Source organism: Canis aureus, chromosome 16 (assembly GCF_053574225.1).
Source record: "Canis aureus isolate CA01 chromosome 16, VMU_Caureus_v.1.0, whole genome shotgun sequence".
In the NCBI taxonomy this organism is placed as follows: domain Eukaryota; kingdom Metazoa; phylum Chordata; class Mammalia; order Carnivora; family Canidae; genus Canis; species Canis aureus.
In genome coordinates this window covers 22260495-22282233 of record NC_135626.1, presented here as the reverse complement: position 1 = coordinate 22282233, position 21739 = coordinate 22260495, and the positions used below count along the sequence as shown (strand labels likewise).

At 46.6% G+C, this 21739-nt stretch overlaps 1 long non-coding RNA gene across 1 annotated transcript; it reads right to left on the bottom strand.

The window, feature by feature from the left end:
- Positions 1 to 10097: 10097 nt before the first annotated feature.
- Positions 10098 to 20025, bottom strand: LOC144285276 (uncharacterized). The gene is made up of 3 exons (XR_013353603.1): positions 19819 to 20025; positions 15386 to 15542; positions 10098 to 10232 (listed from the first exon to the last, which is right to left on the bottom strand). It is a non-coding gene; the product is annotated as an uncharacterized LOC144285276 (long non-coding RNA).
- Positions 20026 to 21739: the final 1714 nt, after the last annotated feature.

Here is a 21739-nt window from a genome sequence, read left to right as displayed (position 1 = left end):
AGCTCCATCAACCATTGCTGCTACTGGGGCCCTGTGGGCCTCGGGTTCGTGGCAGCCAGGGAGCCAGGCCTGCCTGTGGAGTCTGAGGGGGGAGGCGGAGAGTGGGGAGCAGAAGCAGGTGGGGAGGGGGGCCCAGCAAGGAGGATCTGAAGTCAGCAAAGCCTTCGGAGAAACAGAAGGGCAGCCAAGGGAAGAAATAAAAGCTGTGGAAAGTCTTGGGGCCGCCAAAGGGAATCAGAAGGGCGTTTTACAAATATATCAGGGTGAAAGGGATCCTTGAGAGCCGCCCGGCCCATTAATAAATGAGAAGGGAAATAAAATTAATGATGATGATTAAAATGGCTGAGCTGCTGAAGTGCTTTGTAAAATTGGTCTTTAACAAGGAAAAGGAAAAAAATCCAAGGGATGGGCAATTAGAAGGCGACAGAAGCCTTGTCAATACAGTAGATGAAAGGTAGGAGAGAGAATACTTAGAAAAATTGGATAATGCCGACCCAGTCTGCATTGCTGCATCCGGATATAAGCCTTGGGGGCTGAAGGGGATTGCTGATGAGATTATTAAACCCTTGGCAGGTATTTTAATTATATATATATATATATATATATATATATATTTTTTTTTTTTTTTTTTTTTTTTTTTTTTGAGGAGGGAGGCAGACTCAATGAAAATTCAAGAGCCTGGGATAAAAGAGGGAGAGCACCTTTACTGGGCATGGCTCCGTGCATCATACTTGATGTGTCATTTAAGTCCCCAGCAGCACTGTGTGCTTCTGCAATTAGCACCCTTTCCCGGCAAAGAAACTGAGACCCAGAGAGTTTCTGTGACTCTCTGAGATTATACAACTAGCAAATGATGGTGGCAGAACTTAAACCCACATTTTTGTTTTTTTAAAAAAATATTTTATTTATTTATTTTAGAGAGAGACAGACATCATGAGCAGAGGAGGGACAGAGGGAGAGAATCTTCAAGCAGACTCCCCACTGAGCACGGAGCCTGACGCGGGGCTCAATCTCACGACACTAAGATCATGACCTGAGCCACAATCAAAAGTTGGATGCTTAACTGACTGAGCCACCCAGGCTCCTGTTGAACCCAGTTTTTTCGGATTCCAAAGCAGATGCTTTTATCCTCCACCAGCTGCTGATTCTAACTCTCAATATTTGATTCCCCCTGTCTGAGAGAAAGACACCCACCTCTCAGTGACCCACTGCCAGTGATGGTCCTTTGTCCCAAAGCCTTGGGATTCTGATGAAAATGGCAGAGAGGGAGCTCTCTGATTCTAATTTTATGATGTTTAGAGAGGCTTACATTTATATGTTGAAAGGAAAGAAAGGGGGCAGAAGTTGAAGAATGTGAGCCCGGGGGTGTGAGGTGTCAGTCATCAGGGATGTATAGGTTCCCGGAGTCCAAAGTCCTTATCATACATATGGGAAACTGAGGCCTGGTGGAGGAGAGGGTGACTCTCCCCCAGGTGACAGCAGGAGCAGGGGCCATAACCAGGACTGTTGGCTTGAGGTCCAAGGCTTTATTTTCTGTACGTCTTGGCCTAAGCTTATTTGCCCTTGTCCCTGACTTCTGTCCTGTGATATCCAAACACTGGCCTTGACTTTGACTCTCAGCTTAGACTCTGTCTTCTACCTCTGCTTTTGTGCCCTAACCTATGGTTCTTATCAATAGCTTCTTTAACCTTCACACCTTGTTTCTGTTGTTGTTTTGTTGTCCTGATACCTTGGGCCAGGTGGTAGGGATGACGGTAGGAGGAGCCTGTGGAACTGGTCTCTCTCCTGTCCCACCAATCTCCTGTCATTCTGGGGTCCTGTGCATGGTGTGATAGGAACCCACCTGTGAGAGATTAAAATACTGGCCATGGCTTCATCCAATGTAGAGTTTACTTCCCTGTTTCTTAACTTTGGGCTTCACCATATGACAGTCAGTGAGATGTTAGCAATGTGGTAAAGCAAGGACTTGAAATGTGCTTGTGCACTTGGGTGTCTCCTCTTGCACTTCTGCCACTGCCATGAGATGAACATTGCCCCAGTTAGCTCACTAGTCCAGGGTGGATGAGAGACAGTTGGGAGCAGAGCCACCCCTACCAACTCCCAGTCTTTTAGGGGAGAATCCAAGCTGTCCCAGGCAGCAAATTGCTTGAATGAACCTAGACTAGCCAAATTTCAGCTGACCTGAATATCCTTGAAAATAAATGCTTAGTATGGTATGCCACTGAGATTTCTATGCTTGTTTGTTATGCAGCAATAGCTAACTGATACACAGTTGTCTACACAATGTGTTTCAACAGATCTAGAGTTCCTATCTAAAATCTCTTTTTACCTCAATTTATTAGAAGTAAAAGCAAATTATTAAGTACCCACTGTGTGATCATTTCCAAGTCAGGCATAATGTGTTTAGAAGTTTCGGTTACTGTTTTCAAGGAGCCTAGCCTAGGGGAAACAGGGAGGTAAACAGATGGTTACAAAATATGACCTCTCAGTCGAGTCCTGGAGGAGAATGAGGAAGGAAAGCACTCCGGGCACAAAGTACCGCATGCCCCAAGGCACGAGGCTGTGAAGCAAGCTGGCACATGTGTAGAACCCAAGCCCCTCTTTGTGCTGGCATGTTAATCCCAGCATGGGGAGGCAGGCAGAGCCTGGGTCCAGGTCTGACATTTTACAAGTCCCTGACCAAATGTTTTTATAAAACAAGGCATCGACAATGGCAATTTATTACCAGATGATGAAGTCCAGGGATACTCCATTAAATTAAAAAGTGGCACAAGATGTGATAAAACTCAAAGAAATTCAAAGGGAATAAAAGACTCCGGGTACTGTTGCAGATGGAATAAACAAACAGCATAATCCAGGGATGCCAACGGCACAGAGGTAATTACACACGGACACCTGCTCCCGAAAGTCAGCCTGGGCTCAGGGAGGCCCGACCCACAGCACCCCTAGCACTGCCCTCACCTCATCGTATCCAGATCCTTTCTGAGCTGCAGATCCTTCCCTTTGGCTTCTCAAGTGTCATTTCCCCTAAGACGTTTCTGGGAGCAGTGCTTTCTGCAGGGGGAGGCGGCTGGGGACCGTAGGGAGGGGAAGGTGGGCAGCCTCCCTGTCCATATGGCATGGAGCAGGCCTCCCCCTCAAGGCCTGCCCCTCCTTCTAGCACTCCCCCTCTAGGAGTGAGGGAAGCTGAGCCCAAGTGTGTGTGATTTCAGAGTTAATCTGTCTACACTAATTAAATATTGACGGCTGTTAAATATTCATAGGGTGTTTTAGCTGGCAGGTTTGATGTCTCTAGGCCCTGCTGGCCCCAGCTCTGCTGGTGGGCTCTTTTGGCTGGTCACTCTGTGCTCCTGACTGCCTCTTCCTCACCCAGAGGTTTCCAGCCGCAGCAGTGGGTGGCCTGAGAGGAACCCCTCTGCCCTGGGTCTCAAAGAACCTCTCCCCCAGGCCTGGGACTACTGATTAGCCTGCTTGTGTGGAATCTGAGGGGGGCTGCAGCTTTGGGTTTGGGGCTTGGTGGGAGATAAGCCACCAGTGTAGATAGGTGACAAGTCAGTACAAGGGGGTCTGCATGGAAGATGTCCTGCCAAGGGCAGGGCTTGGGTGAAGGCCCAGATTCCAGTGACAGGGCTGGGGACTGCAAGGCAGAGTGGTGCAGGGAGAGGTTAGGGAAGGGCGGGGTGGGGAGGAGAGAGGTCAGCTGTCTACAGGGATGAGGCTGCATGGCCCAGGAGCCCAGGCAAGGAACTGTTCTCCTGGTCTCTCAGCCTCTCTATCCCTTCATTCCTCCGCCTCTGCTCTGAGCCCCATGTGAGGCTCTTCCCCCCTCTCCCACCGCCCCGAACTTGCTCCAGCTTGCCTGCTTGTGGGATAGGGGGCCTGGAGAAGGGAGAGCCAGGAAGGCTAAGGTCAGAGAGTGGGCCTCAGGGAGGCTGGCAAGCCACAGGAAGTAACCCAGAGTGGGGCCAGCATCTTCTTAGCCCTTGGATCTCTGATTTCTTGAACAGCAGCTTGTCTGGAGGGAAAGGAGGCCAGGTTCCAAGCCCCACACACCAGTGGGCCAGCATGAAGCTCCCTGTGGCCGAGAGGAGGTCTCCAGGGTTCTCCCAGCCCCCCATCCTCCCTCCAGGCTCCAGGGCCTGGTGCTGGCTTCAGGCACCAACATGTACCTTCCCACCTCAATGCAGGCTGCAGGCCGGAGGTGTCTGTGAGGCCGCTTCCTTCCTGTGTGTGCAGTTCTGGTTGCATGGGGACCGTGCGGTCCAGGGAGCTACTACCCGAGTGAAGGCATGTGTCAGCTCTCCTTCAGCAGTGAGCTCATTCATGCCCTTACTGTACTGGGCCTCTTAGGCTGGGTCCCCAGGTCTAGGACTCTGAGGCTGGGACCCTGACCCTGGGTCCCTGCAGCTGGACCCCTGAGGCTCCCCACACAGAGGACTTGCAAGAGGCATGGACCTTTGGGCCCAAAGGGATCTGAGACTCTGGAGCGCTCCCCTTTGGGTGATACCAGAGATGGTGCCACAATAGCAACAACAACTTGTTTGGTTAAGCTCTTCTCTGCAGAACTGCATTTAATCCTCACTCAACCCTACCAGCTAGGTGGTTCTGTGAGCCACATTTCACAGATAAGGCAACAGGAGAGTCGGAGAGGTTGAGAGACTGTTCTGGGTCATATCGCAAGGGTATATATAGCTGGCGTCTGAAGTCAGGTGGTCTAACTGGAGTCTTTGTCTTCAGTTCTATGTCAGGGCTGCCCAGGCTTCCCCAAGACAAAGATCACCCTGTGAGCTTGTTAATGGGTAGACCCTGGGCCCCTCTTGGCCCCCCTGGGGCAGAATCCTTAAGGGAGGACCTGGGACATGGATTGGGCCAGGTAGGGTCTCCGCTGTGTTCTTACCTGCAGGGCTGGTGTGCTCTTCCCCCTGGACCTGGACGGCGAGGGGGCTGCCAGGGATTCAGTTTAGGAGCAGAACCCACCGCATCAGGACCCTGACTGCTTTCATGTTGAACAATGTTGTCTTTTAAGACGCCAGCCTGCTTCAGAACTGCTAATAGACCAGTTTGCGTTCCCCTTGGGCCAGAGCTATATGGCAGAGGCTCGTAAGTACTGGGCTGTCCTGATTGTGGTGGCAGTAGCAGAAACCGAGCTGGAGCAAAGGGAAGGAGGAACCTGGGGTCTGAAGTGGGGCTCGCCACTTGGCTACCCACCCCCTCTTTATGGAAACAGAATACGAAAGAATTGTGCTAGAATCAACTCTTGCTTGCTGTGAGGCCTTGGGAAAGCAACAGATTGCTTCTGAATCTCACCATTCCTGTCTGCAAAATGGGCTCATAATATTATTTCCCCAACAGTGTTGTTGCAAGCATCCCACAAAATGTGGGAAGCACACAACACCAGCCGTAGCCAACCCTTCCATAGCACTTCCTGCACGTCAATCACTCTTCTATGTACGTTACATACATTAACTCCCTTAATCCTCACAGTAGCCCTTCCTGGCTGGTGCTCTTACTGCGCTCTGTTTCCAGGTGTGAAACTGGCATGGAAATATTAATGTATTTGCCTGCGGTCCCCCAGGTAGGAAGTGGGGAAGCTAAGCCCAACCTGTGGGACCCCAGAATTCATCTTTTTAACTCATCATAGGGTGTCCAAAAAGTGTCTCCCATCTTTCCCCTTTCCCAAACGTTGGGGACATTTGGTGTTCTGTTTTGGACGAAGGCGCCTCTTCCATGGATGATCCTCCTCCCAGGAAAGCCCGCTGGACCAAAAACAGATTTCTTCTCCGTCAACTGGGGGCTTCTCTGCAGAGGACTTGCCTTTCTCGCTACTTCCTTTGCTCCCCATCCCACACTATTACTGAGCACGTGTCCTGCCCTAGGGACATAGGAACAGACAGTAGTGGTGACTAGAGTGAGACCATAACTGGGGAACAAAGCTAGACAATAAACAAGAAATGAGGCCAAATATAAAGTATCTCAGTGAGTGTCAACAGCTGTGAGGAAGAATAAAGCTGAGAAGGGAGGCTAGAGGGGTGGTCAGGGCCGGCTTGGCCGGGCAGGGGCATCTGAATGGTGACCCAAGCTAGTGAACCACGTGAGTGGGTGGGGAGAGAGGGTACCAGTTCACAGAATGCCAGGAACAAAGCCAGGAAGCAGGAGATGGAGGAGAACAGTGTGGCTGGGGGAAGGGAGTTGGAGATGGGGTCAGAGAGAGAATAGTGTGAGGAGCTGGTCATGAAGGGTCCCGTCAGCCCGTTGTGAGGTCTTTGAGTTGCATCTGAGAGGTGGAGGCCACTGGTGGAATTGAATTCCTATTAAGTGCAGTTGAATTCATATTCCCTTCTTGAGAAGGGGCAAGACCTTGGATCTCCTGGGCTGCCCCGACTGCTGTGAAGAATAGAGTGTAGAGCGAGGGAGGGTGCAGGGGAGTATTCAGCAGGTCCAGCTGACAGCTTGGATGGATTGGACGTAGGATGGAGAGAGAAGGGAGCCCAAGGGTTTAGGCTGGGGCAGTCGGAGGGACAGAGTAGCTGTTGATTCTGGTGGGGGAGGAGTGGGGTTTGTCCAGAGGTGGGGGTGGGTGGAGGTTAGGAGCTAAGGTTCGGCTTTATTAAGGCCCACATGCCTGATTAATTAGACCTCCCAAGGGAGGTTGAGGTAGGCAGTTGGGATACACACCTGAATTTGAGGAGGTATCCGACTACAGATACAAATTTGTGAGTTATCAGCGTATAGATGGTGTTTAAAATCACAACACTGGATGAGGTCATCCAGGGAGGAAATAGATGGAAAAGAGTGGAGGTTTGAGGATGGAAACCTGGGATCAGGAATGTTTATAGAGCAGAGAGATGAGGGGGCAGCAAGGAAGAGCGGGGCCCTGGCAGCCCAGGCCTCAGGACCACGGAGGGAACCCAGCTCCCTAACCCCATTATCTCTGTTCCCCTGCCTTCCCAAGTGCCGCTCGTCACTTTTTGCAGGCCTTTTCTGACCTCTAATGGTCATGAATGAGAACGCACTCACTCAATGGAGCTAGAGAGCCAGACCACCTTTCTGGGTTCCTTCTGGGTTTCACTCTTTCATTTGGGAGGCCATTTCTACTAAGCACCTACTACTCGCTGGGTTCTGACCAGTGCAGAAGAGAACCAAATGCTCTCTTGGAAGAAAAGGCACCCAAACACAATTGTAAGGCTCTCAGCTAGGGGTAGTTTTGGTTACATCTAGAAACCTTTGTCATGACTAGGTGGGGGTCGGTGGGCTACTGGGTAGAGGTCAAGGATGCTGCAGAAGATTTTATAATGCCCAGGACATCCTCCTACAACAATGCGTTATCTTGCCCCTAATGTCAACAGGTGCCGAGGTCAAGAAGCCCTGGTTCAAGACAACACGTCCAGTGTCATAGCAGATGTATGAACCAGAACGTTTGGTTGCAGAGGAGAGTAATCAAACCTGTCTTTGGGGGCAAGGAAGACTACTTCACAGAGGATGTGTGATTTCAACTCGTCTTGAAGGATGAGTAGGGCTTTACCAAGTAGAAAGGGGAGAGATTAGAGAATAGAGTATAGAAACATACTCAAAACATGTCTCAGAAGAACCTAGAGTGGTCACAGGCCCAGATATGTCTGGGACAGCCCAGCTACTGCACAGTCTTCCAGCATAACTGTTCAGGGAGATGTCTTCCACTCAAATGTGTTCGGTGGGGACGGTTGTGTATGTGGTCATCCTAAACTCAGCAGGCTCAATGCAGCTGGAATGGGATTGCAGGGGGGAGATGGGAGCTGGGTCATGAGGGCCTGCTACAGTCAGGTGGAGGGCCAGGGTCTTAGCACAGAGCAATGGGGACCCACTGGTGCTTGCAGGTAGGAGTCTTTCCTCAAGAGGCCAGAGTGGAGGCTGCCATAAACATCCAGAACAGAGAGGACAGAGTCTAAGCATGGACAGTGACAACAACCCTCTCTTCACAGTGTCCTGGAGAATCCCAGCTTGGGTGAGAGTTGGAGAGATTAGGGCTGAAGTGCTCCACACTCAGGAACAGATGAAAACACTCCCCCAGCACAAGGTGCAGGGCCCTCGTCATTTGGCTTCCTTCTGCCTTGGGCAGACTCTTCCTCTTTACCCATCCCAGGCAGAGGTGCTGATTGGGTTGGTGCAAAAGCAGGGGTTAGGAAAGTTGGTGTCGGCCTGAACTTTGCTGCAAACAGAGCCACGGGACCTGGTTGCAGTTCTTTCTGGCTTTGGTTTCTCTATCTGGACTAGGAGCAGGAGGGTAAATCCTCCCTGTGACCCTTCCAGTTCTCAACTCTTATGTTCTTGCACATTCTGCTCCTGAGCCCCTCCAAGAAGTGGGTTCTGCAGCTAGACAGCCCCTATTCTGGAGCTTTGCTTTCTGACCAGCTGGTGTGACTATACCACCCCCTGCCCCTGCCTGCCCTCCAGGCCTGAAGTCTTTAATGAAATGAAGACTGGTCTGTCCCTTTGGAGAAGGCTGCCCTCTAAGATATGTATCATCAGGCACTCTGCTGGGGTGTCCCGAGAGCCACACACTTGGAATCTATGACTGTGAACTCCCAGGATGTTCTCCTTCTGGGATCTGTGTCCTTAGTGGTTCTGGGCTCTGATCTGCCCAAGTGTGGCTCTGAAGAGTGGGTAAACAGACTTTGCCACAGGAAAATCAGAAAGGGCACAGCCCCAAGAGCCATCAGAGAGAAGGCTGTCTTGCTATTTACAGATGGCTTAACTCGAGTGAGCAGAGATGACAGCAGATGGGGTCCAGGCAGCACCGAGTAGGCAAGGGCTTTCTATCCAGGCAACCTCCCATCCGTGTACAGTGACTCACAGCCCATGGGCAGGGCAGGGTGGCTGGGACGTCCCCATGGATGGCACTGAGATTCTGGGGGGAATTTATTCAGCAAAGTCTGGCTGAGCCGGTAGGGCAGAGAACCTGGGCTTTCAGACTCCTGTTTAGTGCTATTTCTGGGACATCTGTTCTGACACCTTATCTTTGATAGAGGAGGATGCTGTCATGCAGGGGGATACACAGATCGGCATCGGGTCATCTAGGCCACTGAAAGGACTACCTGGAGCTGCATCTGACTGCCCTACCAAAGTCTTCCACCTCTAGCTGGGCAGATGGGTAGTGATGTCTCTTATTTCAGAAATTGGTTGTGTGCATGTGCATCTCTCTCTCTGTATATCATCAGCCAACATCAGAAAAAACTTTCTTCCATTTTAAAAACACAAAGAGAATTTAGGAAGTAAAGCAAAATGGAAAGAAGAATGGTCCCACTGCTCAAGCATTCACTTTTGGGTACATTTACTTCATTGTTTTTCCCATATATAATTCTTCCTCCCCCTTTCTCCTAGTTGAATTCATATTGGCTGTACAATTTCACGCCCTGGTCTCACTGACTACCATAAGTATTTTCCATGTTGTTACACGCTTTTCATAAGTGTCATTCTGAAGGCAGCAAGCTCACTAGACCGACTCCTGATTGTTGGACATTTAGACTGTTTCAGATTTTTCACTGTTACACCTAATGCTTCAAAGAGCAGTTTTGTGTAGGATGGTTTTGAATATTCAGGGTGATTATATTGGGCTGGAATTTGAGAGAGAATACTGAAAATGTGTACTCCAGGTGGTTGGCTCTCCCCTAGTTGGCCCACCCTTCCAGGTGCCATGATAAGGCTAACACATCCCCTCTCCTCTTTCTTCAGCCTTTTCTGGGGTCTGTGTTGATTTTTTATTCTCCTTACTCCCACAAGACCTTTAAGTTATTTCCTAAGACTCCTCCATTAAAACCTGTCACATTAGTAAGAATACTCTGTTGAAAGTGAAGGAAAAAAATCACATCCTTAAGTGTATTGATCAAAAAGGAATTATACTGGGCTGCCTGGGTGGCTCAGTCAGTTTAAGTGCCTGCTTTTGGCTCAGGTCATGATCTCAAGGTCCTGATATCGAGCCCTGCATCAGGCTCCTCATTCAGTGAGGAGTCTGCTTCTCCCTCTGCCCCTAACTCTACTCGTGTTCTCTCTCAAATAAGTAAATACAATCTTTTAAAAAAAGTATTATACTAGTTTAATAAACTGAAAAGCCATTGGCTTCAGGTATAGCTGGATCCAGGTGCTTAGGCAGTATGATCAGGACCTGATTTTTCACTGCTTCTTACTCCAGTACTGCTGGTGGTTCCATCTTTAGGCCTTGCATACTGGCATTGGTTTCAGCTTGCCTGTTTCTAGGCCTGCAAAAAAGAACAAGAACAAGATTTTCTCCCTTGTAGCTCCTACAAAAGCCCCAGAATTCACTTTGATTGGGCTAACTTAGGTTGTTCACTCACTCCTGAACTAATCACCATCGTCAGAGATACGTCCTGGCCTTAAGCTTAGTGGACATGAATAACATGCTTTGTGCCTTGGACTGGGGTTGGCTCCACTTGTCCCAGAGTCCACAGATTAGGAGAGATGGTCCCTGCAAAGCATGCTTGGGGCATTGATTATCACAAGAAAAGAGAGTGGATACTGGAATGGAGAACACAAAACACTAGATGCCAGTCTGTTTGGGGAAAGAATTTTGTCTCAGAAGCATAACATTTTGGACCTGAAGGGTCCTGCAAACACATCTCCCTACTATCCCAGACAACCTCTCTGAGAGATAGCCATTCCAATTCTGTCTGCATCCCTCTAATGATAGGGAGCTCACCACTCTTCAGACCAACTCATTCCACCCTGGGATAGCTGTGACTGTAAGAGAATTGATTCTTCTTTCCACTGAGTGTTTAAATCTGTCTATCTATCTAACTGTACACTGACGCTGGCCCTATTGGACCCAGCTGGAAATCCCTCATATATGTAAAGACTGACATCACAGCCTCCTGGGGTCTTTTTTTCATGCCACAAAACAGCCCTTGGACTTTGTTGTATGCGACTTGGTTTACTATCTCTTTGCCATTGGCTTGCTTCTTCAGAGTAGTTCATCAGAGTCAAGAACTGACTGTGAGGCTGAAATCTGATGCAAGTATATGAATTTATGGCTTCTTGAAAAGTCTTTTTTTAACTTATTTTTTTAAAGATTTTATTTATTCATGAAAGACACAGAGAGAGAGGCAGAAACATAGGCAGAGGGAGAAATAGGCTCCCTGCAAGAAGCAGGGAGCCTGATGTGGGACTCAATCCCAGGACCTCTAGATCACAACCCGAGCTAAAGGCAAACACTCAACCACTAAGCCACCCAGGCATCCCTTGAGAAGTCTTAAGTAAGATATCCAAGTCTCTTCTTTAAACACCTGGTCAGCTATGGAGGGGGTTGGTTCCTGTCCAAGTTGTCACTTCCCTTTGTGGCTCATGTGAATTGCTCTTTTAGCTTGTTTCAGGGCTCTGAAAGCAGACGTAACAAGCCCAACCATGTGTTATTTAAAAGAAGATTTATTACACTGATCTGAAGGGATTCTTTTCTAGGAGGTACACTGTATGCTCCTGTGGCTGGCAAATGATGCCCACTGTTTGACTGCATGGGCCTCCCTTGCAAGCTCTCTTTTCTGCCACCATTTTTTCTGGTGCTCAGAGCTGGCCTCTGCTCCTGGGACAGCAGCCAACACATTATGGATCCAGTAGGTCATAGTTTAGATAGCACATGGATGGATCACCTTGTCTTGGTGACCCTGCAGCATTTTGTGCCAGCCAGCCTCAAGCATATGATGCTGCCATTCCTCTGGTTACCAAAAGCAAGGGAGGTCAGTGAAATTATCCATTAGCTAGATTCAATCAGAGTCAGACCTAGGTGGCGACGGTTTAAACTCTCTCTGCCATCTGAGTGGGTTAGGGTAATCCTTGCTGCTATAACAAGCAAACCTCAAACTGTATAGTGGCTTGGGTGTGACAGAAGCCATTTTTCCCCTCTTTTACAGGTCTAGTGTATGATCAGGTCAGTAGGATGCCATTCTTCATGTTGTCTCTGGGGCCCAGGTTCCTGGATGTTCTATCACCTTCAGCTATAGGCTTCCAAGAGGATTCAAGGGGTGTCTCCACATCAGCCAGCCAGAGAGTAGCACCAGCAAAGGGGAGTGCCCATGAAAGCTGTGTAGGAGACAGTCCTGGAAATGGCACAAATTTCTGCTCATCTCCCATTGGCCAGGGCAGAATTTAACCACAAGGCCATGGATGACTGCAGGAGAAAATGGGAAATACAGTCTAGCTGTGGCTAAACGGGAAGACCTAGATTTTGGTGAGCAGAGAGCAGTTTGTGGCACACAATCCCAATCCAGATTCAGAGCCTAGACCGTTTAAAGAAGAAGCCAAAGAAATGAGTGCATGTCCTCAGAGGAAGGGTGGCCGGGCTGGCAGGCAGGCACACAATCCTCCCTACTGGTACTCTCCCGCTGAGACTCCCTTCTAGCCATCTCCGAAGCGCTGGTTCCATCTAGCAACCTTGACTGATCATGACCCATTCCCAGGGCAAAGGCAGGGGACCCAGTTTGTGCACGAGACCCAGAGACTTCTTGAGTCACTACATTCTACTCATTGCTTCTCTCACTATGCGTGATTTAAAGGCATCATGATAACATCATCTGGACAAATTTTGAAACTTCGGCTGAACTGCTTGGGATGCCTGAAAGCTTGTCGGACAAGAGAAACTGATTTGTAACTTGGAGGCAAGCGGCAACTCAGGGATGGATTTCCGATAACACGGTGTGATCGATGTGTAGCGTTTCCTGACTTCTCTTAACAACACTTCAGCTGCCATGACTCCATCTTGTCAGCTCACTTCACATTCACATTCGTTTTCAAAGGATCATCTCAAACTCAAGTGTCTTTTATAGACTCTTAGCCTGCTCAGTTAGCTATAATTATTGCCTTGATGATCAAGTTGAAGATCCACTTGCTGCTGCATGACAACTTGCCCAAGAGGGACCCTCTTCCCACGCAGCCTGAGCTCACCTGCATGGCGGTCCAGCATGCACCGCCCCCAGCCCCCTCCAATTCTCCAACTGCTTTGATGCTCCTGACTCAGATTTCTTCCCTGGAAAGAAGCCCTGCTCTGCTCAGATGACAGTAAAGGAGGATGGGGTTCTAGGCTTGTGGCTGTTTGTCACTTTGCATGCTAACTGATTGCATGCAAGTTGCACCACAGGCAGTGTAGGTCATCTCAGCAGACCCAGGAGATTTTTTTCAAAGTCACAAGTTCATGCTGATGTGTTGATAGTCACACCATTTCACCAAGCCCTTCTTCTCTTATTATCACATAAGAATCTCTTGATTTATGTTCTTGTTTCCTTCTCAGAGCCCCCAGCTCTTTCTCTCTCTCACACACTAGTTTCTAAATGCCAAGCTGTGCATTGTCAAGCCAAACTATACGTTGAATTATAATAATGCCCACAGCTTTCAAAACATCAGCATTCAAATGCCAACTTGTGGCTACTTGCTCCCATGATTTCTTGACAACATTCTATACACTGCATGTCTATTAATATTCATCTGAGCCAGGGGATTGTGTTGCTGATTACTTTTTCCACTTTACTAAATTTATTAACAATGGTTTACACATCCAGCACATTCAGGAAACCAGCAACAGTGTAATTTCACTTAGGATTCCATGATTCCTTTTATTATGGTTGGATCTTATCCAAGCATCCTTTTAAGAAAGAACACTCCACAATGAGTAAGATATGGACCACATAAAGTAAGAATCTTTCCCTATTTGAGAAGTCTTTCAGAATAATCCTATTCACACAGTATACAATACAAGGACATTTTTGCCCAGGGCAAATGGCCCTAAATGATTCAGTGAGGAGGTGTGTGGTGTGCTGAATGGGGCAAGGGGATGCACTGAGGTTGGAAGGTAGTCATAGAAAAAGGCATGGCTGAGTTGGCCCTGGGACACCAGTTCTAGGTCCCAAGAAAGAATTATCCCAGACTCTTCAGGCCCTGCAGATCTAGTGAAGTAGACACACACACACACACACACACACACACACCTACCCTAGATCTATATGGCTATAGCCTATTCAGTGTTATTCCCTCTCCATGGAACAAGTCTTCCATTTCTGCCCAAACTGTGAACTATCCTAATCCTGAGTACGAAGATATGTGATACCATCCACACCACACACATGCCTTCCCTTCTGCACACGACACACTATCTACACCTCTTGTACCATTTGCCACACTCGATTGTAGTATGTGTATGTGTGTCTTTATGTCTGTCGGTCTATTTTCCCTTTTGACCATGGGCTCTTGGGTGCAGAAAGCATTGCTTCTGCATCTTAATACCCTTAGTGTCTGGCATGTGGTCAATACTTGATGAATGTTGAATGAATGGTTAAAATTAGTATCCAACTCATCATAAAATCTTAATGAACATTAAACTCTCAGTGAATTTTATCCCATCCGGAGTCTCTTCTTTATCAATATCTAGGAAGACATTTGATATGCACACTAATGATGACCATGCATATTTCATAGAAATGTTCCAGAATCTACCAAATCCCCATATTTGTCATTTATAATAGCATCATGTTATTTGTGTTATAATGGCACTGTGTTAACACATTCCATTTCATTTGGTCAGCCCCCTCTTCTTCGGCCTTTGGGTTGTTGACAATTTCTAGTTATTATGGGTAATGCTGCCATGGATGTGTTTTCCTTTCTTTTGGGCTAATATCATGGGGTTTGTTACCAAAGAGAGAATTACTGGGTCAGAGAGTATAAACAGTGGCTCAGGTTTCATTCATGTTGCCTGATTGCTTATGTAAATTGGTCCAGTTTTTCTAGAAAGCAATGCTAAAGGATGTACTTCCACCAGCTGCCAATCTTGGGTTTTTCTCATATTTATTTTTGCGGCTTTAATAGGCATGTAATGGGACCTGAAAGTTGCTTGGATCTAAATTTTATTTCATAGCTGGCGAGATCGCACATGTTTCCACATGGTGATTTACTACCTCCATTTCCCGGTGTGATTCTGTTCATCTCCTTTGACCACTTATCAGGGGCCATCACACAGCAGCCCATCCTTTATCTGTTTTGGGCAGTAAGCAGACCTGGGAAGGGGAATGTGACAGACATAATGGATGCCACTGCTTTCCTTTTAATATTTATTTTTATTACATTGTGGTGCAAAATTTTCATTCTTATGTATTTGAACCCATCCATCAGATGATATCTGTTTCTTCAATAGCTGGGAATTTATCTCCTCATCGGCGGCAGCAGGGATGGCGATGCCAGTCCCTTGTCTCCAGGTTTGTCACAGATTAACGGTAAGAGACAACTGAACTTGACAGGCATGCTGTATGAATTTAAATGAACTCTCCCCTGGCCCGTTAGCCAACTGTCCCAGTGATGTTTATTAAATAACAATTTCTTTCCCCAATGTGTTCTTTTGCTGGCCTACTGTTAGTTTTACCAGGGTCCAAATTCATCTTGGGAATCTCTTCTAGTGAACTTTGCTGCTTTTGACTCAGTGCAGGATGGTTGCTGTGGTTGACAATTCACATCTTAATCGTTCAGAAGGGATCAGCTATCACTGCCATTAAAAGACGAATCCTTTGATGGTTCTTTACCTGGAAGAATAAGCATCCCACACTCAGAGCCATCGAATTCTATTAGAGGACTTATGGGGATTTACATTGGTATTGCATTCACTCTATATATTGACTCTGGACAGAGCATATGTACTTAGGGATTACAATTAGACCACAGCTGGAAAGCTCCCCAAAGACCTCAGAGCTTTAGACAAAGGGAAGAATAAAGTTTCCTTCAAATGGGCCTGACCTGAGATACATCTCAAAGTGTTAGTTGGTCCCAAAGCTGATCATTTTAAGTAATGTAATTTTTCTGTAATGTAAAATTTTACATTTTAAGTAATGTAATACTCTCACTCCCCATCCAGGATGGTGATCTGGACATACCCAGAGCAAGAAGACCCAGAGAGAATCTTGGCTGTACTCTATGAGTTCTATGGTAAAGGTGTCAGCGGGTTGGTGGTGGATTGGGGTGGGGATGGCAATAGAGGATCCACAGCCCCTCCAATCAGTCTGGAGTCACAGAACACAACTCCCACTATTTTAGCACCAGTATTTTCAATTCTTCTGCTCAAGTGTCTTTCAGTTACAATCTCCTGGCAAAGCCCCCACTTGTATACCTTCTCCTCCATCACCCCTGGGCTTGCTGAGCACACCTGAAGGAAGACCACACAACCAGCCTCATTGATGCTGCATAATTCATGGTGTCCAAGCTCAGCGATGCTAGTGATCCTACTCTGTTTCTGTGGTTTGCATTCTCTCCTCCAGCGCCCCCTTCCCCCTCCTTCCTTTTCCACTAAGAGTAATGTCCTTGCTCAGGTGTGGATCTATTTCTTCTGGAGCTCTGCTTCCTTCCTAAGCAGAGACCTCACTCTCCTTATTGTATGCTCATTGTCCTGTGTTCTCAAACTCACCTTCTCTATTGCTTCTTCCCCATCAATGCTTAAATATATTGTCTTCACTGTTTAGATATTTTAGGACTTGAACGTTCTTCTAGTCAACCTAACATACAGACAATGGGTAAACAATAAAGGGAGATCCTCTCTAGCAAAGCTATGGGACTCCCCCTGGTCATTGTCTTATTCGGCTCTCCTTCTCTAGCACATCCACAAGCTTGTCTACATTTGCTGTTACATTCCTTCAATTGCAACTAGCTTCTTAACTCATGACCTTATGGATTTTTTGCCCTTACTACTCTACAGAAACTATTTTTTTTACCAATGTAATAATAGCTTTCTTTTTTTTTAAAAGATTTTATTTATTTATTTATTCATGAGAGACAGAGAGAGAGAGAGAGAGAGAGAGGCAGAGACAGGGGCAGAGGGAGAAACAGGCTCCATACAGGGAGCCTGATGTGGGACTCGATCCGGGGTCTCCAGGATCATGCCCTGGGCTAAAGGCGGCATTAAACCGCTGAGCCACCCAGGCTGCCCATAATAATGGCTTTCTTATCTTTTTTATTTTTTATTTTTTATTTTTTATTTTTTATTTTTTATTTTTTATTTTTTGGCTTTCTTATCTTTAAATCCAGTACTCACTTCTAGGTTCTCATCTTGACTTCCAAGCAGCCTAAGACAATGCTATTCTCTCCTTCTGGAAACACCTTTTCCCTCTGACTTGGGAATAGCCTATTCTCTTGGCTTCTCACCCACTAAGTAGCCCTCCCTTCTAGGTCTCATCTTTTGGCTTCTCATCCTCTGCCTGGTCCTCCAACATTGGTGTCTCTTGGGGTGCTGCATATAGCCTTGATTCTCCCCACTTGACACTCTGTTCCTTGACCATCACTTTCATCCTTGTGGCTTCAATGACCCTCTATCTGTATGTGGATGACTTTCCAATTACATTAGCAGGCCTGTGACACCTCTGTCTTGAATTTTAGGCCCTACTGTGAGCTCTGGAACTGGAATGTCTGCCGTGTGACCTTGGGCAAGTTACTTGACATCAGTGCCTCAGTGTTTTCCTCCTACGCTTCAAGTGAGGGCTACATTGAGTTGTTGTCATTACTATTATGAATAACCAACTATTTGCTGGAATATCATTTCCTTCAGGTGACTCTAAGTCATATTGATTGTGACCAGCCCAAATCTAACTTGCCGTGTTCACCTAGCTTCCAAAATATTCATCTCCCCTGTGTTCCTTTCCTTTTTGGTGGCTGATACCACTGAAATCCCCAAACATCCTGGACCATCCTTCTATCTTTGTCTCTGTGGCCAAGTAATAACCAAATCTATGCATCTATATCCTAAACATCTCTCCTTATCCATTACCCACCTCCTCTGCCCCCACCCTCACTCCAGCCACCATCAACTCTCACTTAGGTCTGCTTCAGGAGCTCTTTAGTGGGTCCCCATTGCTCTGAAAATCCAAACCCCTTGCCATGGTTCACAAGTTCCTATTTGGTTTGGTGCTGCTCATTTATCTTTTAATGCTTTCCCCACACTTTAGCATCTAGCCACTCTAAATGTGACCCCTTTCCTTGCACCCACTATCACTTCTGGCATTTTTATCTGCTATTCCCTCTGCCTGAAAGTCCTTTCCCTGTCCCCTTTTCCTGCATTACTAACTACTCATCTTTGGAGCTTTGTATTAAAGGCCATACCCTTTAGGTAGCTTCTCTCATCTCCCAGTGCAGGATGAGATGCTTAGTCTTTCATGCTCCTACAGCATTCTGTATTTCACCTATCACTGGGACTGCCCCCTTCATGCCCCCTTATGTTTAGAACACCATATTCCCCACTAAGTATCATGACACTCTTGTTCACTCCTATATGTCCAATGCTTGGCATATGGTAGGTTTCCATAATATTTGTGCTCCATAAATATTTGCTGAATAAATATATCATTCCACATCCTGTGACAATATGCATGCTGTATCTATGCTCTTCAATACATTCTCTATTTTAAACCTGGTACTGAATAGCAAGATCCTTCTCTCTTGCTCATTCTCCTCTAAATAATTCCCAGTCCTTGCCTCTGAGAAGCTCAGTGTAATGATGGAGATGTATAAGGAAGCAGGTAAAGACAATGCGGCTAACACAAAGTGATCTGTGTGTATGAGAATCAGCAATATGGGATGGAGGCAGAAGAGGGGGTGGGTAAATACTTCCTGGAAGAATTGACTGACCTGTTTTTTTTTTTTAAAGGAAGAGTTGGACAGGAATGGAGGAGAGGAAAGAGGCTCATGTATTATTGCTTACATTCTTCTATGTGTCAAAAAGCAGCTAGGCAGAGACAACCCTTATGTCTACTTCCACATAATTTTTATACCTCCCATCAGCTCCATTTCACTGAGAGATGTAATGCACACCTTGGATACTGAACACTACACCCCTTTCTCAGAACCCCTCCAATGTCTTTACTCATCTAAATAAACCTGGCTTGTCCTGTGGGGCAAATGCTGCATAACTGATGCTACTAATGTCCAGTGCATGCCCGTCTTCACTCATGATTTCCCCAGACGAGGGAATAGATGTGGAAGAGGTGAATTGTTTTGAGGAGGTTGCACAGAGCTAATTAGAAACACATCCAGGAGTCAACTCCAAGGACCTGCTCTTTTCACCGCAACCTGCTGCCTGCTACATTTTTAAACACACATGTGCTAAAGAGTGATAGTTTGATGGAAGTGGGGGACAGAGGAGCAGCACTCAAATCTTGAACTTGAACAGTTAGCCTTCCTCCATAGATTCTTCATGAAATGTATCACTTACTAGGAAACAAAGACACTTATTCAATAAGAAAAGACAGAAACATTTTGCCTTCCATATCCTAAGACTGCAGTTCAATGAAGTTAGAAATAAATTTCACAAACAAGAAGGGGTTATCCAGTCACAGAGACGTTAGTACTCCTAAATAAAGCCAAGGAAAGAGAAGCAATTCAGAATAGAGTATTTAAAGAACAAAGATATAAACACAGCATAACATATAAATTTATGGGATGCTGCCAGACTGGTACTTAGAGGAGAAAGTATTACTCGTGATGGCCTCTATTAGTGAGAAAGAAGAAAAACCAGGAATTAAGTCTCTACCTAAATAACCCAGAAAGGGTACAAATTATCAAGTGAAAGGAAAGTGGGAAGAGTAATAAACTCCCAAACAGAAATGAATAAAACAAAGACATAAAATTGAATTTGAAGCACAAGTTAAGACAGTACCTCCCTAACTTGGCAATGCATCAGAATTACCTGGGAGGCTTGTTTGAACAATGAATATTCCAGCATGAACTCAGACCTACTGAATCAGACTCTTGGCAGGGTAGGGGGCTGGAATCTGTATTTCTGACAAATTCCCCACATGACTGTTACACATACACACTCACCTTTCTATCCTTTGATGTTGAGAGCCATTGTCTACACTGATTCTCTCATGAGACTTACGAGGTCCTTTGTCACCAGGATGCTTGGTAACCTTTATCCTCTCTTCCCTCCACATGGTGGGAATAACTAGATCACAAAGGGACTCCAGTTTCTGGACACAGCCGCCAGGTTTAAGAGTGGACACTTGACCTGTGCGGGGCCAGTGTGTCCTTTCTCTGGGACTTTTTGATTTGGAGCCTGGAGAGTTGCATAACCTCCCTCTCATAGTCTGGATTGTTATTTATGAAGTAATAAGCTCTGTACCACTATGTCTCCCACTCTGCAGAGTAGAAAAGGGAGGAAGCCAGTCTTTAGAGAGAAAAGGCTGAAGGCAACATATAGAGAGAAGCACAGATGCCAGAGAGAAAAGGAAAGCCCAGTGTGATTTAAGCCCTTGCTTCTTTTTGTCCTAAGACCCAATTGCTTCCTGCCCTTGGAAGTGTACTTATATTATTTTCCCTTCATGTGTAAGCTGGTTTGAGCAGAGTCTTGTCCCATACATCAAAGGAAGCATAGCTAATTTACACATTTACTTAGTTCCTCTCTCTCCAGGCACAGGCTCCCAATGTCACCACCCACTCTCATCCTTCCAAAAGGAATGTAGCTATAGGAATCAATTCCCTCTGTGCCTTGGTGACCATAATGTCTTTTGGGTTCTGGTATAAGAGAGGTCTATCTTATGATTCAGACTCTACTTTCTTCTCTGTGACATACCTTTCTGCTTCTCAAGGTCAAATCTCACTGTGTATCCAAGTAGCCATAGAGATGGGCACAACTTGTGGCAACAAGGAGCAAGATGGCCCATCCTTTGGAAAACTGTGGAATAAATAATAAATCATAGAACCTATATTCATAATATTTTTTTAATTGAGAAGACACATCTAGTAGTAGGTGCTGTCACAGGAGTCATCACCAAATATTCCAGAATATATGCTGAATATCTCATTGAGACTGAGGACAGTGTTAAGTCTGGGTGTTCTATTTTTTAAAGATTTTATTTATTTATTCATGAGAGACACACACACACACAGAGGCAGAGACATAGGCAAGGGAGAAGCAGTCTCCCCGCAAAGAGCCAACGCAGGACTCGATCCCAGACCCTGGGATCATGCCCTGAGCCAAAGGCTGAGCCACCCAAGCATCCCAAGTCTGGGTGTTCGGAGACAAGTAGCATGTGATCACTTCCTATGGAGTCTGGCTGGTGAAGGAAGAGGACTCCTTCTGAAGGAACAGAAGGAGTGTGGAGGTGGGGTCTCAACTCTAACTACTGGAGCTGTCAGAGGAGGCCACGTGGAAGAGGAGTCATTTGAGTTGCATCTTCATGAGTGAGTTCACAGGCAGATAAGGCAGCAGGAAGAGCATGTGGAAAGGCAAAGCATGGCACTCGATCATATGGGTCACTGGAGACTAGAGGGCCCGTTGGGGAGCAGTGGGGATGAGGTATATGAGGCAGGTGGAGACCACATTTGGAAGGCCTTATGTGCTCTGCTCCAGGGATTGTACTTGATCATGGTGGTGAGAGAAAACTGGGAAGGGTTTTAAGATGGGGAGTGGCTTTGGCAGATGTGTAGTTATTAGTGCTATTTGTCAATTATTTCTGACTCTCCTCTCTAGGCCCTTGGTGGAACCGTATTTCTGGGCCTCCTTGTCCTTGGTTGGGATCACATGAATGACTTTGGCCAGACATGAATGGAAGTGACATATGTTATTTCTGGGTCAAGTATCTAATTGCTGGGGTAGGGTCCCATAGAGTTCTCTTCCCCTCTTTCTTGGTAACTGTCAGTGTTCCAGATGGTGACTGCTCCACTTGCCTGAGGGTAGGGATGGAGCAGAACCCTTGGAAGCCCCCTGCCAGACATGCAGCTTGAATGAACAAACAATAGA